General features: G+C 45.1%; 2 pseudogenes; both read left to right on the top strand.

Moving 5' to 3' along the window:
- The first annotated feature begins 4,822 nt into the window (after positions 1 to 4,822).
- On the top strand, positions 4,823 to 5,535 carry LOC103285850 (mediator of RNA polymerase II transcription subunit 27-like; annotated as a pseudogene).
- A 4,555-nt stretch (positions 5,536 to 10,090) lies between these two features.
- On the top strand, positions 10,091 to 10,203 carry LOC114231468 (small nucleolar RNA SNORA26; annotated as a pseudogene).
- Positions 10,204 to 12,400: the final 2,197 nt, after the last annotated feature.

Raw genomic sequence — 12,400 nt, 5'->3', positions numbered from 1 at the left:
CCTTGCTGGTGTTTCTAAGTGGTTAGAGCATTGGCCTGAGCACCAAAGGGTCTTGGGTTTGATTCCTGGTTAAGGATGTGTACCTGGGTTGCAGGTTCCATCCCCAGCCCTGGTTGGGGCACGTGGGGGCGGCAACCAATCCATGTGTTTCTCTCACATAGATGTTTCTCTCTCTCTCTCTTCCACTCTCTCTAAAAATCAGTGGGAAAAATATCCTCAGTGGGATTAATAAAAACAAAAAGAAAACACTGAACTGAGCCTTTTTTTTTTTTTTAGTCTGTCCCTCTTATTATTTTCTTTCTAAATGCCTTCCAGTCTTGTGCATTCTGCATTAATATGAATTCCCCAAGGGAATTCCCTTCACTGCTCAAATTGTTCAATAATTGACTGGCTGCCATTGTATCATTTTAGTGAAAATATCGATGACTGCAGACTAAGCTGCTCTTTTCAGAACATATCCTTACTCTGAACAAAAGAATGCTAACAGCACTGCTACCACACACCAGGCTCAAAAACCCAGCTGCTCGCACCAAGCTGTCAGTGGGCCAGAGAGAGCTGGGACGGAAGTCAGGAAGGCAGAGGTTCTTGGCAATGGCAGTGTATTTATTACGTGGATGGTTTAGATGAGGAAATTGGAGGCAATGAATCTGCTTCCCGATCTACTGTCGACTTGCTCGCTCACCCCATTCCTTTAATTCCTTTATTACTTTACCTATCAAATGAAAATGAGAACTAAAACTTTGTTGCTTTTATCTGTTATATCTCTATTTTTCCCTCCTGTAATTAAGCCCTAATTAGCAAGGACTATATATTATTAGTAATCTTTGCATCTCAGCATAATACCTGGCACATAGCAAGTATAAACATGCTCATAGAAATCACTGAAAATTTCAGGAAAAGGTATTAAGTGTTGGTTCTAGATATCAATATTTAATAATAAACAATGCTGCATGTACCCATTGGAGAAGCAGGGGTTCAGTTGCAGTGGGTTCCACTGCATGGCCTGCTCTTATACCCACATTACCTTGTCCTATAGGAGTACCGCTCTGGTTATCAACAATGACATTTAGTCAAATGACCTATCTGACCCACAATGGTGGAAATATGGCCCACGTAGTGATTTTTCTAAAATTAATTTTGAATGCACATGCTAACCCAACACAGACGCCACCACTCTGTTACTCATCCATTGTCCTAGTCATACATTTTATTTATTTATTTATTTTTTATTTATTTATTTATTTATTTATTTACTTATTACTAGAGGCCCAGTGCATGAATTTGTGCATGGGTGGGGTCCTGCTGGCCTGCCCCGATCGGGGCCCATTGGGCCAGGTTGGCTGGGGGGAGGGGATGTGGGAGGTTGGCGGGCCAGCCCCACACCTGATCGGGGTTTGGGGGACCCATCAGGGGAGGGGCCAGCCAGCAGGAGGGGTTCCAGGCAGTTGGCAGGCTGGCCCTGCCCCCTGGTCAAACTCTGGGTCGAGGGGACAATTTGCATATCATCCTTTTATTATATAGGATTATTTTTTATCTTTATTGTTGAAAGTATTACATATGTCCCCTCCCCTTTTTCCCCCCATTAACTCCCTCCAGCCCGGGCCCGCCACCCACCCCAGCCTTTCACCACCTAATTGTCCATGTCCATGGGTTATGCATATATATATATATATATATATATATATATATATATATATATATATACATACATACATATATATATGTATATATATGTATATATATTTATATATATTTATATATATATATATATATATATATAATACTAGAAGCCCAGTGCATGAAATTCGTGCCTGGTCGGGGGAGGGTGCCCTCAGCCTAGCCTGTGTCCTCTCGCAATCTGGGACCCCTCGGGGGATGTTGGGCCTAAACTGGCAGTCAAACATCCCTCTCGCAATCCGGGACGCTGCATGCACCAGTGACCACACTTTTCATATAGGTGAAAGGCATCTTGCTGTTGTATGGGCAGCTACATTTTTTTGCCCTGAGTACAAAAAGTAGTACATAATATGATCCTTCTGAAGCAGTAGTACCATTTTCCCCATCTTATGGAAAAACTGAAGCAGAGAGAAATTAAGTAATTGGCTTTGTCACACAGTTATAAGTGTCAGAATCAGGGCTGACCACAAAATGTGCAAGCCAGAGTCCATGCATGTCATTGCTGCATCATTCTGGTTTTTTTCAGAGTTAGAATAGCCTTGCCAGGTTTTAATTTTTAAATCTAAGAGACTGTTCCCAATATATAGGGTAGGGTCCCTAGGCCATCAGGGCCATCAGTGCAGTGACAAGTGGGTGGGGCAATTGGGTGGGCCCCCTGCTGGCATCCGCCTTGGCTGGCAGCCTGGCGCTGCCTGCTGGTCAGCCCCGGCCCCCGATCGCCATTGCTGGGCGACTGCCCCATGGTGGTCAGTGTGCATCATAGTAACCGGTCGTTCCGCCAGTTCCACTGTTCAGTCGATTTGCATATTAGGGTTTTATTATATAGGATATATTTATTGGTCTTTGGTTGATTAACTCCCACCTATCCACCCTCACCCACCTTCCCTCTGATATTCCGCACTCTGTTCCATGCTTCCATGTCTGGATCCTCTCTGTTCATCTGTTTATTTTGTTAACTAGTGGCCCAGTGCACGAAATTCATGCACATTAAAAGGGGATTAATTAGAGGAAATAATTTAATATTGCTCTTTCTCTATAATAGAAGTGTCAGAGATGAAAGAAAAGTAGTAAAATGTATATGAAAACCTTCCTCCTGTCAGAGTCTGGGGCGCACCACGGAACCCAGAGTCAAGTCCCCGCCTACCCACATGTGCCTCAAAATTGTGTGAGACCCAGACCTGGCAGGGCACCCCCCACATTGGGCTAGATCCAGACCCAGCCAGTCCCACCCTTGTCAAGCCCCGCTGGGCAGGGGGCATAGCCTCAGGTCCCCTGGCCCGATGCCAGGACGGGGTGTGTGGCCTGAGGTCCCCCAGCCTAGACCAGGGCGGGGGGCGTGCCTTGAGGTCCCCCGTCAAGCCCTGCCAGGTGGGGGGCAAGGCCTGAGGTCCCCCATCAAGCCCTGTTGGGAGGGGGGCATGGCCTGAGTTCCCCCGACCCAGCACTGAGGGTGCACCTTGAGGTCCCCTGTCAAGCCCCACTGGGTGGGGGGCACAGCCTGAGGTCCCCTGTCAAGCTCAGCCAGGCAGGGGCACAGCCTCAGGTCCCTTGGCCCAGTGGTGGGGCGGGGGGCGCAGCCTGAGATCCCCTGTCAAGCCCTGCCGGGCTGGGGTCCCCCGGCCTGGCACTGGGGTGGGGGGAGCAGCCTGAGGTCCCCTAGCCCAGCACCAGGATGGGAAGCGCACCTTGAGGTCCCCTGACAAGCCCCACGAGGGCAGGGGAGGGCGTAACCTCAGGTCCCTGTTGATTGCTCATTAAGGCTCCTTATGGGAACTTGGCCTCAGCTGTGGGTGCAGCCATCTTTGTGATGGAGTGATGGTCAATTAGCATATTCCATCTTTATTAGATAGGATTAGATTCCACATGAGATCATGTGATACTTGTCTTTCTCTGACTGCCAGTCATACATTTTATATTCCTATCTGGACCAGATAGTCCTCTCAGTTTCGATTCCAGGACAACAGAACAAACTCTTAATTATCTTAGTCCTGTGGAGTTAAAAGGAACCTGGTCTGCCTTTCACGAGAATAAGTACATACCATGGCTATATTCCTTATTGCATTTTCCTGCTAAAAGAGCAAAATGTAAGTTCCAACCCAAGGGGCATGGAGAGAGAGTGGGAATTACCCAAACCATTTGGGATTCATCAGGGTTACCATAAAATTAATTAATGTGACTATACATAAAGATGCTAAGACATAAAAAAAATAAAAGTAATCAAAATATTTTCCAAAGGAGGAAAAGAAAAGTCCAATAACCCAGAATGATGACACTTAGGATTCTGGTACAGAGGAAACAAGAATGAGAGTATGTGAAGATGTTAAAACAAAAGTATCATTTTTTGTTTCCACTGAAAAATTTCAGTAAAATCAGGTAGAGATCTGCTACAGGATAGTAAGAAGTTAGGAAAATTCCAGGACAAGGGGATTAGGGAAACTAAACAGCAGTTTCAGCTACATAGTAAATCCTATCTTCCTTAAGCCAAGAACACTTAACAGTAAATGGGTTGCCCTAGCTGGTTTGGCTCAGTGGATAGAGCATCGGCCTTCGGACTGAAGTGTCCTGGGTTTGATTCCAGCAGGGGCACGTGCCCAGGTTGTGGGCTCGATCCCCAGTAGGGGGGCAGGAGGCAGCCCATCAGTGATTCTCTCTCATCATTGATGTTTCTATCTCACTCTCCCTCTCCCTTCCTCTCTGAAATCAAATTTTTTTTAAAAAAGTAAACAAACAAACAAACAAAAAACAGTAAATGTATTATGCTTCTCCTCCTCAACCAGAGGGTAAATAGCTTAAATCACCCTACTCAGGGGGACAAATAGCAGAAATCCAATTAGTGCCATTTGCCAACCACACACAAGGACAGACAAATTAAGACTTCCCAGTGAGCCAAAGTAGCCCAGCCACGGCTTTCCTCTTACTTCTTCTCTTCCCTTCCTTGTTCCACTGTCCTAAGTGTGTTTTGCTGTGGTCAATACATTCTTGCTTGCTTTTCTACACTTTTGTCTCTTCATTGAAATACTTCTTCCAAGAAGACAAGCACCAAGGTCTGGACTATGGCGGGGTCTGGGACAGATGGGCTGAGCGTCGGGGTGAACCTGGAGGCCTTCTCCCAGGCCATCAGTGTGTTGACTGCCTGAAGGGGGGCATGCGCAGCAAGGGGACGCTGGAGGGCCGGGAGAAGGCCTTCATCGCACACGTCCAGGACAACCTGCGCTGGGCCAACGGGGACCTCAACGAGCTGGAACGTCTGAGCAATTTGCTAGGCGAGCCGAGAGCCATCCTCTCCATCACAGAGGCCTGTTGAGGCTGCATCCTGGGCAGGACAAAACTCCTCTCTACAGCCAGCTCCCTGAAGCGTACACATGTCCAACAAGTCGCAGTGCCATGCAGGTCTGGCATCCGGCCTTCTGCATCAACAGTCCTCGAACCGTCCTGCTACCCAGATGGGAGTGTCTTTCCTGAAATGTCCATCCAGGTCTCCAGACCCATTGGCACTCAGCGGTGCTCCTGGTGACCTTGGGCGAGGTGTTGAAAGCGATCGCCGTCAGGCGGAGCCTGTTCATTGATTGAACAATAGTAAAGGGGTACCAGGAAAACGTCTACACAGAAGATGGCAAGCTGGATATATGGTCCAAAGCCAACTACCGAGTGTTCTACAAGGTGAAAGACATGCCACCACTGCCCTGCTCCACCCCACCTGCTGGATGCCACGATCGGGTCCTTCAGGACCTGGCTGAGAAGTTGTTCCAGGCGCCGAGTCAGCGCTGTGGGCTGTGTCTGCAAGACGGCCTCCCCACCACATGGAGGGACTTCCGGACCCTCGAAGCCTTCCATGACACCTGCCGGCAGTGGCAGTGACCCTGCCCCTTCCCAGAACCCCCCCCCCCCCGCCCCAGCAGTGTGGGGGTCAGATTGCTCACGGCCCTCCCCTCTGTGAGACAGCCTGTGGCTCTGAGGCGGAGCCTCCGGGAGGAAAGACTCCTGGACGGGACACCTGGGTGGGCGTGTGGAAGGCAGAGCAGGCTTAGAACCCGGGATGAAAAGTTAGCAGCGTGCTCTGGGGTAGCAATCCGGGGAAATCGCCCGTCTGGGTCATGTTCTCAGTCGTTTCTATGAGCCTGAGTTTCCCCCACCCCCCAGCCTCTTGCCCCAGAGAATGGCCCCATTGCCCTTCTCAACACAGTGCTCCAGGGAGCTCTTACAACAGACTGGGTTTGCAGGAAACACAATAGCTCTCCCTGTCTAACCGTGAATTTGTCCAACTCAGTTCTCCCTCCGTCTCTCTTGCAGCATTCGTGAGAGGTGTAATTTACTAGTATCATGTGTCCCCGTGCGTGTCCCATTATGGTTATTAAACGCCCTGGGCTTTGACTGCATTCCTTCTTAGGACACCCACTCCAGAGAGAACTATCACAGCACCCCCAGTGACAATGACATATTATTCCTGCTCTAATTTATTTTAAAAAGTAATTTACATACATTGGTATGCAACCTAAGCTTTCATCCTGATCCAAACAGAAGTGCTTTCAACAATTGCTCAAATGCTTCATTATTAAAAAAAATTATATCATGTGCTTGGACAGCCATTCATAAATCATATTTAAGCCACAACCAGAATGCTGCACCCCGATTGTTAGCAGTCAGAAGTATTTTAATTTTTTTTCTTTTTTGCATATTGGTACTTTCTAATGTTCTACCATGAATATCTATTGCACTTGAAATGGAGAAAACTGCATACCAGGCAATGTACTGAGAATTTTTCGTGCATTATCTTATTAAATCCTCCCAACCACTTTGCAAAAAAGGAAACAAAAGCTATTCAAGTTAAATAACTTGCCTAGTTCAGCTACACTACCTGGCTTTATAAACTGACTAGCTTTCCCGTTGCAGGAAAATTCCTGCAATGGGATTTCCTGCTGCACTCTACCCTGCCTCCGTTCCTCCCTTGCCGCCCGCCTCGCCTTTTCCTCCGGCCCTCCCGCGTTTCCCTCCGCCCCCGGCCCCGCCTCCGCCCCGCCCTTGCCGCCCGCCTGGCCTTCTCCAGTCCGCCCGCGTTTCCCTTCGGCCCCGGCCCCGCCTTCTTCTCCAGCCCGACCGTGTTTCCCTTCGGCCCCGGCCCGCCTCTGCCCCACCCTTGTCGCCGGCCCCGCCTTCTCCTCCAGCCCGCCTTCGTTTCCCTTCGCCCACGGCCCTGACTTCACTCCTCCCTTCTCCTCCCCCTGCCCCCTTGGCTTGCTTGCTTCTTCAAAGCTTTACTCCCCTTTGCAGCTCTTGGCTTCTTTGGACACTGTCTTGATATGCAAATTAGCCGCCATCTTTGTTGGGACAATTTGCATACTTGTCCTGATTGGTTGGTGGGCGTGGCTTGGCTGGTGGGCGTGGTTTAGGTGTAGCGTAGGTGCGGTCAATTTGCATATTTGTCTATTATTAGATTAGATTATTTTTTTTAGGCTTTCAACTTTATGGTCTATAAAATATAGGTAGTATCTATCTCATCAAGTGTAAGGATTAGAAAAGAATGTCAAGTATGAACGAGATCTTATGTGAAACACCTGGTATAAACAAAATTTTTAAAGTTCTCTACAGATGTCAAGCACAACTATTAAGACACTCCTAAGCAATAGCGTGCAGAAGCTAACTTGAGTGTCAGATGCGCACATCTTCCAACTTCAAGTTCATTGTCCTCAGGTTGGTGATTTGAAATTAGCCATGGAGTCAAAATAGAGCAAACATTGCAAACCAGGGCCTTTCCTCTTGGAGAGCTGATTGCTGGCTGCTTACCAGCACGCCACAGCTCCCAGACTGACAGTTGATGGATTTACTAGTACTTGTCTGACTCAAATTCAGCTTTTATTATTTATTTTGGGGGAATGATTCATAACTTGGCTCCGCAAATCCCGAGGCCTATTTTCCCAGCTGGAATGTGAAGGAATTCCAAGAATGGCGAAAAAAGCTCCAGAAAAAGATTTTTTTCCATTTCAGCTTTTTCAATCTGATTATGGAAACACAATACACCCCACATAAGGTCTTCGGGTGCTGATGTGCACTGTTTTGTTTTTATTGTTGAATCTCTATCCTGCCTGTTATTGCCATAAAGAGCCCAGATTAATACTTTTTTTCTTCTTCCAATTATAAGAGAAAGTCTATTTAGAAAGTTACAGAGGTAGTAGAAGTGAGCCAGCTGGGCTGTGTAGGCTCCAGGAAACAAGTTACAGAAGCAAGAGAAGGGCCCTTGGAGCTTCGGAGAGAGAAAGGCAAAGGTGATGCGCCTGGGGTGGGGGCAGAAGAAGGGGGAGGGAAAGGCTCAGGAGTGCTCCAGAGAGGGAGAGCACGCTCAGATTAGTAATTTTCCTGCATGGCCCATTTTGTTTGGCATATTTGTGCCTTGGAGTTGCTAGTTTATTAACCAGACAGTGTTCCTTCTCCTGTGGAACCATATCTTGTAAGAATGTCTGGCACGGAGAAATTAAGATATTTGACCAACATATGGCAGTATTGGTCAACATTATTTCAGTGGTCAATGTTCAACCATGAGAAGCTTCCATTTCTTCCATGATCAAATATCAAGACTCCTTCATTATGGCTGAAGAAATGAGAGTTCATTTTTATTAGAGTTCATTGTGCCCCCTGAAACTCAGGCTCGAGCCAATGGGGAACTGAAGGTGAGTCTTCCTTCCGCTCGGTGTCTTCAATCCACTGGCCACACTCACTGGCCTTACTCCAGTGGGTCTTAGACTGCAGGCTTTCCTGCATTAGACATGTAGGTCCAACTGCCCCACTCCTGGATGACAAGGCTGGGAAGCAAAGCGAGGCTGATCAGAGGGAAGCCAATCAGCTTCTCTCAGCAACGTTGGCCAGGATACTGTATTCGTTTCCTAGGAGTTCTGCAACAGAGTACCACAAACTTGGTGGCTTAAAATAACAGGAATGTATTCTGTCATAGTTCTTGAAACCGGAAGTGCAAAATCAAGGTGCCAGCAGAGCCATGCTCTTTCTGAAGGCACAGGAGAGAATCTGCTCCATGCCTCTCTCTTAGCTTCTGGTGTTGCCAACCATCGTTGGCATTCCTTGACTTGTACATGCATCACTCCAATCTCTGCCTCCGTCCTCACATAGCATTCTCTCTGTGTGTCTGTGTTCACATTGTTCTCCCTCTGTGCATGTCTGTCTCTGTGTTTCTTCTCCTCTTCTTCTAAGGACACCGGTCATGTTGGATTAGTGACCACCCTAATGACCTCATCTTGGGTACATCTGCAAAGGCCCTATTTCCAAATAAGGCCATATTCACAGATATGGGTTTTCGAATTTGAACATATTTTTAAAAATATATATATTTTATTGATTTTTTACAGAGAGGAAGAGAGAGGGATAGAGAGTTAGAAACATCGATGAGAGAGAAACATCCATCAGCTGCCTCTTGCACACCCCCTACTGGGGATGTGCCCGCAACCAAGGTACATGCCCTTGACCGGAATCGAACCTGGGACCCTTGAGTCCGCAGGCCGATGCACTATCCACTGAGCCAAACCGGTTTCGGCTGAACATATTTTTTAAAGGGAGAGAAAGAGAGAGATAGAAACATCATTGATGAGAGAGAATCATTGATCGGCTGCCTCCTGCATGCCCCTCACTGGGGATGTAGCCCAAAACCTGGGCATGTGCCCTGACTGGGAATTGAACCATGGCCTCCTGGTTCATGGGTCAACATTCAGCCACAGAGACACACCAGCCAGGCAGGATGCATTTTTATTTAAAAAGAAAACAGAGAAAATATTAATGAATTTGACTACATTAAAATTGAGAATGTAAGCCCATTAAAAAACACTATAGAGTAAAACATGATAAAAATTAGGGGGGAAATATATAATGTAAATCTAAGAATGAAAAATTAATCATTGACCTATACTCTTTAATAAAAAATGTCACTCCATTTTTCTTTGTTGTTGGAAGACAAAGAAAAAAATATGTTTTAATTAAAGGAGACGAAAGAGACCTGACAGTTGAATGTAACATATGCTCCTGGACTGGATCCTGTATCAGAAAAGAAATTTCTCGAAAGGACATTGTGAGACAAATGCTGAAAGTGGAATATGAACTGTAGATTAGATAACAGTATTATATCAGTGTTAAATTTATGAATTTGATATCTGTATTGTGATTACATAAGAGAAGATCTTTGTTCTTAGGAAATATGCCCTGAATTATTAAGGGGTAAGAGGTGCTTGATCTCAGAGAAAGAGATATTAGAGTGGTGGTTATGAGGGCTTGGAGGGTGGGGAAAATGGAGAGGTATTGGTCAAAGGGTACGAACAGTTACAAGATCTAATGTACATGGGGATCTAATGTACAGCATGGCAATTATGGCTGATAATACTGTATTCTATACCTGAAAGTTGCTAAGATGCCCTTTCCTATGCCCCTTTATGGTAAATGCCTTAAGAGGCTAACCCAGAAGGGTAAAGTTTCCTTAAAACCCAGAAAAGAGACTGCGTAAACTCCTCTTTGGATCCTGTCAGAGTCACTGCTGAAGCAGAAGAAAATTTCCTTTCAATTTGAGCACCTTTGTGATATTTTTACATAGTATATAGCATAGTGATACATTTAAATTTAACCTTAGCTTTGATGATACATTAAGGTATGCTTTTTAAAATCTTCTGGGGATACCCTCTAGTATTTTCAAGTAGATAAGGGAATTTGGATACTTTGGTTTATCTTTGAAGATGGAAAAAAATCCAGATGATGGAGCATGTGTACTCAAGGCTTTTTCTAGACAGCCTTTGAGACAACTGAAAAGAATGTATCTGGAAGTTTTTTGTTGTTTTATATCTGTTGAAAATGTCATTTAAAAACTTTTCTTTAAAAAAAAAGAAGAAAAAAAAAAGAAAAGAAATTTGCCCTGGCAATGTGGGTTAGTGGTTAGAACACTAGCCGGTGGACCAAGGGTCTAGGGTTCCATTCCAGGTCAAGGGCATGTACCTGGGTTGCAGGTTCCATCTCTTGTCCTGGTCCGGTGCATTCAGGAGGCAAGCAATTGATGTGTCTCTCTCATATCAATCTTCTCTCTCTCTCTCTCTTCTCCCTCCCTCTCTTCTACTCTAAAAATTAATGAAAAAAAACCCTAGAGTAAGGATTAATAAACAAACAAACAAGAAAAATAAAGTTGCTAAGAGAAGAAATATTTTATTTTATATTTATTCATTTAATATTTATTTATATATATGTATGTATATATGTATGTATTTTTTCATCACCATTTATCCCCCATACATTTTCCTCCACCTACTTCCCTACCAAGAGAATAATTATTCAATGTTTTCACCACAAGAAATAAATGGTAATTATGTGATGTGGTGGAGGTGGTAGCTAATGCTTTGGTGGTAATCATTTTGTAATATATAAATGTATCAAATCAACATGTTAAACACCTTAAACTTACACAATGTATATGTCAATTATATCGTTGAGTGTGTTGACCCATGAATCAAGAGATCACGGTTCGATTCCCCATCAGGGCACATGCCCAGGTTGTGGGCTGAAACCCCAGTGTGGGGTTTGCAGGAGGCAGCTGATTAATGATTCTCTCTCATCATTGATGTTTCTATCTCTCTTTCCCTCTCCCATCTTCTGTCTGAAATCAATAAAATCATATTAAAAAATAAAAAAAGAAGGGGAAGAAGAAGAGAGGGCGGAGGAGGAGAAGGAGAGAACAGGAGAGAAGTGGGTAGGAGAGGAGGTATCCTGAGTCATCGGATAATTTGCAGAAATCAAATACAATTATGGTATACCCTAGAATCTAGGGCCTAGATCAATGCCTCTCAAATTTTAAGTTATCTTTACCTTAGGAGGGGATTTGTTAAAGTGTAAATTTTGATTCAGCAGGTCTAGGATGCTGATGCTACCCCAGCCTCTTAAGTAGCAAGGCTCACCACAGTCCAGCCACAGGGGAGCAATGCTCAGGGAGTAGGTCATTCTGTAGGCCTTTAGCATCCATCTCTCCTCTGATGCTATTGGGTTAGATTATATATTTTTAGGAGCTTTAGATGGTGGATCACTAACTAAACTTCAAGGCACCTAAAATCATAGCCCTAGTCACTGCACAGGACCTGTTGCTGCGATCTTGGGTCTAAATTGCCTCCCCAGCAGGCAGAGACCAGCTGATAATCCACACCCTGCAGTTATACAATTGCTTTTACATAATGAGTCATGAAAGCAAACCAAAAGTGGGGAAATATTTGCATAGAAGGTGAATGTCCAACATCAAGACTATATTCAACATTTGTTCCAATCGCATTTACCTTTTCCCACATCACATCTGTGAAGACCTTGGATAAATCACCTAACTACATATGCTATTTCTACAACTAGAAAGCAGAGAAAATCATATTTACAACCCACCAAAGATATTGTGAAAAAGTAGGTTGGGTAATCTTGTTCCAAAAAAATATTTTTCTGAGAAGCTGGATGCAGCAATCACAAATACAGAGATAAAGCTACAGATTTCCCAAGTCAAGTATAAGTTAGGCTGAACTAAATTATACCATGCCATTTTCACTTACACAAATGTTTCTTTTGAGGTTGCAGATCCCATACAACTTGGTCATTTGGGAAAATGTACCAAGTTTCAGTTGCCAAAAGGATAGTTATTTATATTAAATATTAGAGGCCCGGTGCATGAAATTCGTGTATGGGGGGGGGGGTCCCCCCCGCAGCCCAGCCTGCACCC

The sequence above is a fragment of the Eptesicus fuscus genome, chromosome 12 (genome assembly GCF_027574615.1).
Source record: "Eptesicus fuscus isolate TK198812 chromosome 12, DD_ASM_mEF_20220401, whole genome shotgun sequence".
Lineage (NCBI taxonomy): Eukaryota > Metazoa > Chordata > Mammalia > Chiroptera > Vespertilionidae > Eptesicus > Eptesicus fuscus.
Note: the sequence above shows the minus strand (reverse complement) of the source record. Positions and strands in the feature narration are given on the sequence as shown.